The sequence below is a fragment of the Geotrypetes seraphini genome, chromosome 8 (assembly GCF_902459505.1).
Source record: "Geotrypetes seraphini chromosome 8, aGeoSer1.1, whole genome shotgun sequence".
Classification (NCBI taxonomy): Eukaryota; Metazoa; Chordata; class Amphibia; order Gymnophiona; family Dermophiidae; genus Geotrypetes; species Geotrypetes seraphini.
In genome coordinates this window covers 178,173,716-178,179,911 of record NC_047091.1, presented here as the reverse complement: position 1 = coordinate 178,179,911, position 6,196 = coordinate 178,173,716, and positions in this window count along the sequence as shown.

The following is a 6,196-nucleotide window of genomic DNA, read 5'->3' as shown; positions in this document are numbered from 1 at the left end:
ACCTTTAATACCTGCATGTAAACGGCTTATGTAAGTGATTTTGTTTTTTATGCCAGTTAGGCCCCTGAGGCAATTTTTTTTTATGCCAACCACATGGACATAATTAGTCTTAACTACTTAGCTGAGCCTTTATCTTCTGCCCCTGCTCCTATATTTAGTGGATGTAGGGCTTTCCCTCTCTCTTTTTGTTCACCTACCACGTTTCCCTGAAAATAAGAGTGTCGTATTAATTTGGGGTCCAAAAACACATTAGGGCTTATTTTCCCGGGATGTCTTATTTTTTTCATGTAGAACAATCGTCTCTCCCTTCTACCCCAGTTCTTCTTCTTTCCTTTCTTCCCCCCCTCCCCCCAATCCCCTTGTGCAGTGGAACCCCACTGATCCTCCACCGTGAGACCGACATACCTCTGCTCTGAGGTCTCCTAAGGCATCAGGGGTGGGAGTTGCTGAATTGAAAAGTCTGGTTTTTGGGGTGGTTTTTTGGTTTTTTATTTTCAGGAAATCAAGCAGCACTACTCTTCTCGCTCTGTATTTGCGGTTTCAGCATTCGAAGTTTTGATTATTCACGGTTTATAGCTTGCTGGCACCTCCCCCCCCCCCCCCCCCCAAATTACATATGCATGAGATAGATTTGCCATCTCAAGGAGGTAGTGCATGCAAATCCATCTCATACATATTCATTGTGGCTATCCTGAAAACCTGACCTGGCTCCGGCTCTCGAGGACCGGAATTGCCTACCCCCGGAATAGACTTAGTAGATAAAGAGAGGTTGTTCACCCTCTCCAAGCTAGAGAGAACGAGAGGGTACGCTCTAAAGCAGGGGTCCCCAAAGCATATTCATTGGGGAAATCCTGAAAACCCGACTGGATTGCGGCCCTCAAGGAGGGACTTTGGGGACCCCTGCTCTAAAGTTAAAAGGGGAGAGATTCTGTATAAACATAAGGAAGTTCTTCGCCCAGAGAGTGGTAGAAAACTGGAATGCTCTTCCGGAGGCGGTTATAGGGGAACACACCCTTCAGGGATTCAAGACAAAGTTAGACAAGTTCCTGCTGAACCAGAACGTACGCAGGTAAGGCTGGACTCTAGTAGGGCACTGGTCTTTGACCTGAGAGCCGCCGCGTGAGCGGATGCTGGGCACGATGGACCACTGGTCTGACCCAGCAGTGGCAATTCTTAAGTTCTTTTGTTCAGCCCTTATGAACATAAGAACAGCCTTACCGGGTCAGACCAATGGTCCATCAAGCCCCGTAGTCCATCTTTGATGTAAGAGGTGTTCTTAATCTAAAGCTCCCATCCACTCTGTACCGTAACAATAATTCTCAACAACAGGATGATGACACCAAAGCCAATGGGAAACAAGTGTGGCGGAGACTGATTCAGTAGAAATGAGACTTACTGTATTTCATAGAGTCTGAGCGGGTGCATAGCTTTGCACCTATATAAACAGATGACACAGGCAGCTGAGAATATGTACTGCCTAAGTTGTAAAGCAAGAAATGAGAACTTGCTCTTTTTTTTTTTTGAGTTTAATGCATTTACAATATCATAAAGATATCAAGGAAAAAAGGTTTCCATACAAATTTTCAATTCAAGAAATAATACAAAAACAATCCTTTACAAGCCCACTAGAAATTGCTCATTTTATACTGAATAATATGCTTTTACAGATAAATTTTACAGATTTACAAGTTGGTTTTTTGTTGTTTTTTTAGTGGAGATACAGGAAAAAGTGGTGAAGTGGGGTTTATTTAAGAGCCTGCTTTGCTCAGAGGGAATTATTACAATTTTGTGACTGAGCAAGAAAAGGATTATCTACAATAGCAAATATTATTTACAGTTATTGCCTTTTTTTCAATTTATTGAAGAGAACTGGCTCTTAGAAGGGGCAGGATAATAAAGTAACTTACACCTTGAAGTCTCATTGAGAGAGTGTGAGTTTGCACTTGGAGTATTGTGTTCAGTTTTGGAGACCGTATCTGGCGAAGGACGTAAGAAGACTTAAAACAGTCCAGAGGAGGGCAATGAAAATGGTAGAAGGTTTGCACCAGAAGACATATGAGGGGAGACTGGAAGCCCTGAATATGTATACCCTAGAGCAGTGTTCTTCAACCACCGGTCCATGGACCAGTGCCGGTCCACAGAAATTTCCTGCTGGTCTACAGGGCCAGCAAGTACATCAGGCCCAAAAAAGTGTTCTTCAACCGCCGGTCCATGGTGCGATTGATGCGGCATTATCTTCGAGCCAGCTCCCTCTTCCTAACTGATTCAGTGCACAAAGCAAAGGGCAGTGGTTCCTACGGGCATCCTGTGCCTGAACCGGAAGCCTTCTCTCTGACGTTGCAACATCAGAGGGAAAGCTTCCAGATGAGGCACGGGACATGCAAGGTGCAATTAGTACTATTATGGGGGTGGGGTCTGGGGTGGAGATTGTGTAGAGATGGGCGGGGTCTGGCCCACGACTTAGCCCAGTGTTCTTCAACCGCCGGTCCATAGAATAATTATTTTATTTCTGCCGGTCCGTAGGTGTAAAAAGGTTGAAAAACACTGCCCTAGAGGAAAGGAGGGACAAGGGAGATATGATTCAGACGTTCAAATACTTGAAGGGTATTAACGTAGAACAAAATCTTTTCCAGAGAAAGGAAAATTGTAAAACCAGAGGACATAATTTGAGGTTGAGGGGTGGTAGATTCAAAGGCAATGTTAGGAAATTCTACTTTACGGAGAGGGTGGTGGATACCTGGAATGCGCTCCCGAGAGATGTGGTGGAGAGTAAAACTGTGACTGAGTTCAAAGAAGCGTGGGATGAACACAGAAGATTTAGAATCAGAAAATAATATTAAATATTGAACTAAGACCAGTACTGGGCAGACTTGCACGGTCTGTGTCTGTATATGGCCGTTTGGGGGGGAGGATGGGCTGGGGAGGGCTTCAATTGCTGGGAGGGTGTGGATGGGCTGGAGTTGGTTTTGACAGAGATTTCGGCAGTTGGAACCCAAGCACAGTACAGGGTAAAGCTTTGGATTCTTGCTCAGAAATAGCTAAGAAGAAAAAATGTAAAAAATTTAAATTGAATCAGGTTGGTTAGACTGGATGGACCATTCGGGTCTTTATCTGCCGTCATCTACTATGTTATATGTCTGTGGTTAATAGCATTGGTGCAGTACAGCAAGTGATAAGAACAGCAAAAAAAACAAAACAAAGCAGATAAATATTAGAAAGAAAAGAGAATAAAATAAAGAGGGAAAAAACTAGCTATGAGTAGACAAAAGGGCTGGGCTAGCGGTTTTAGCGCACGAGCTAGACGCTAATGCCAGCATTGAGCTAGTGTTACTTCTTGGCATGCAGTGCGCGGTAAAAACGCTCGCGCACCTTAGTAAAAGGAGCCCAAAGAGGCATAGGAGAGAGGATGAAAGGAAAGTGTCAATGGCATAGAAAGGTCTAAGAAAGGAACGAGAGACTTTGGAAATAGATTTCAGAGAATACCATGACAAGGAGAGTGAAAGGAAAGCATCACCATGCTCATTGAATACTAGTTGTAGTGATTGGGGGAAAAAAAACCAAAACCAACCCATCAGCTTTGAAAATGTGCATCTCTTACGCCTGTGAAAGAACGGCGCGCTCTCCGATGTCATGTCCTAGGCTCTGGTCCCGGAAGTGGCATCGGAGAGAGCGGTGTTCCGCAGGGGTCGGTACTCGGACCGCCGCCGTTCAATGTATTTGTAAATGATCTAGAAACAGGGACAAAGTGCGAGGAAATAAAATTCGCAGACGACACCAAGCTATTTAGTGGAGTTAACATAGTAACATAACATAGTAACATAGTAGATGACGGCAGATAAAGACCCGAATGGTCCATCCAGTCTGCCCAACCTGATTCAATTTAAATTTTTTTTTTTTTTTTTTTTTTTCTTCTTAGCTATTTCTGGGCGAGAATCCAAAGCTTTACCCGGTACTGTGCTTGGGTTCCAACTGCCGAAATCTCTGTTAAGACTTACTCCAGCCCATCTACACCCTCCCAGCCATTGAAGCCCTCCCCTGCCCATCCTCCTCCAAACGGCCATACACAGACACAGACCGTGCAAGACTGCCCAGTAACTGGCCTAGTTCAATCTTTAATATTATTTTCTGATTCTAAATCTTCTGTGTTCATCCCACGCTTCTTTGAACTCAGTCACAGTTTTACTCTCCACCACCTCTCTCGGGAGCGCATTCCAGGCATCCACCACCCTCTCCACTAAAGAGGACTGTGAAGATTTACAAAGGGACCTGAACAAACTAGGAGAGTGGGCGACGAGATGGCAGATGAAGTTTAATGTAGAGCAGGGGTGTCCAATGTCGGTCCTCGAGGGCCGCAATCCAGTCGGGTTTTCAGGATTTCCCCAATGAATATGCATGAGATCTATGTGCTTGCACTGCTTTCAATGCATATTCATTGGGGAAATCCTGAAAACCCGACTGGATTGCGGCCCTCGAGGACCGACATTGGACACCCCTGATGTAGAGAAATGTAAAGTCTTGCATGTAGGAAATGGAAACCCGAAGTATAGCTATAGCAGGGTAGGGAACTCCGGTTCTCGAGAGCCGTATTCCAGTCGGGTTTTCAGGATTTCCCCAACGAATATGCATTGAAAGTAGTGCATGCAAATAGATCTCATGCATATTCATTGGGGAAATCCAATGAATATGCATGAGATCTATTTGCATGCACTACTTTCAATGCATATTCATTGGGGAAAGCCAATGAATATGCATGAGATCTATTTGCATGCACTACTTTCAATGCATATTCATTGGGGAAATCCTGAAAACCCGACTGGAATATGGCTCTCGAGGACCGGAGTTCCCTACCCCTCAGCTATACGATGGGAGGGCTGGTAATGGGTGAAAGTACCCTAGAAAAGGACTTGGGGGTAATAGTGGACAAGACCATGAAGCCGTCGGCACAGTGCACAGCGGCCTCTAAGAAGGCAAATAGAATGCTGGGTACTATCAAGAAAGGTATTACAACCAGAACGAAAGAAGTTATCCTGCTGTTGTATCGGGTGATGGTGTGCCCGCATCTGGAGTACTGCGTCCAGTATTGGTCGCCGTATCTTAAGAAGGATATGGCGATACTCGAGAGGGTCCAGAAAAGAGCGACACGATTGATAAAAAGTATGGAAAACCTTACATATGCTGAAAGATTAAACTAGGGCTCTTTTCCCTGGAAAAGAAGAGGCTTAGAGGGGACATGATAGAGACTTACAAGATCATGAAGGGCATAGAGAAAGTGGAGAGGGACAGATTCTTCAAACTTTTGAAAACTACAAGAACGAGAGGGCATTCGGATAAATTGAGAGGGGACAGATTTAGAACCAATGCTAGGAAGTTCTTCTTCACCCAAAGGGTGGTGGACATCTGGAATGCACTTCCGGAGGGTGTGAAAGGACAGAGTACAGTTTTGGGGTTCAAGAAGGGATTAGACAATTTCCTGAAGAAAAAGGAGATAGAAGACGCTTTTGATAATTAGCTAGCTTGTTTCCTAGCTAATTTTAATTTTACTGCATAACCTTATTGAAGCATTTTAACTTCCCCTTCCTTATGTATTTTCCAAAACATCTTGCTTACTTTCAAATAATTTATAGTTCTTTTCCCTACCTTTCCTTGTGTTCTTAAGTTTGTCAAGTTTGTCAATAGTCTTGTAAGACTTAGCTCTTTTTATGCGTTGTATTGTTTCCTAAAACTTTGTAATTTTATCACTATGTACATCGCTTAGAATTATGAATTATGAAAACTCCAGCTTTCATTCATAAATTGCTAATCCCTTATACAGCTAATAGAACTTTAAGATCTGCCGAACAGCATCTACTATCGATTCCATCGCTAAAAATAATAAATACGCGTCGTCAGTTTATTTTTTCAGTCACTGCCCCCCAGACTTGGAATTCTCTACCGAGCTATCTAAGGGAAGAAACAAATTTAGATAAATTTAAATGTAAACTAAAAACTTTCCTGTTTAGTGATGCATTCATAAACTAACTAGCTCCTAAGTGACTTTTTAATAATCATGAGAATCTCTTAAAGTTATTCTCTCAAGTCTCACTTCCAATTTTTATCTTTCTTTTAAATTTTATCTTATTAAAATTATCATCATTACCCTCCCCTTATGTGCCTTCCCTATATGTTTATTTTATCTTATTTAAATTGTAACTTCTTC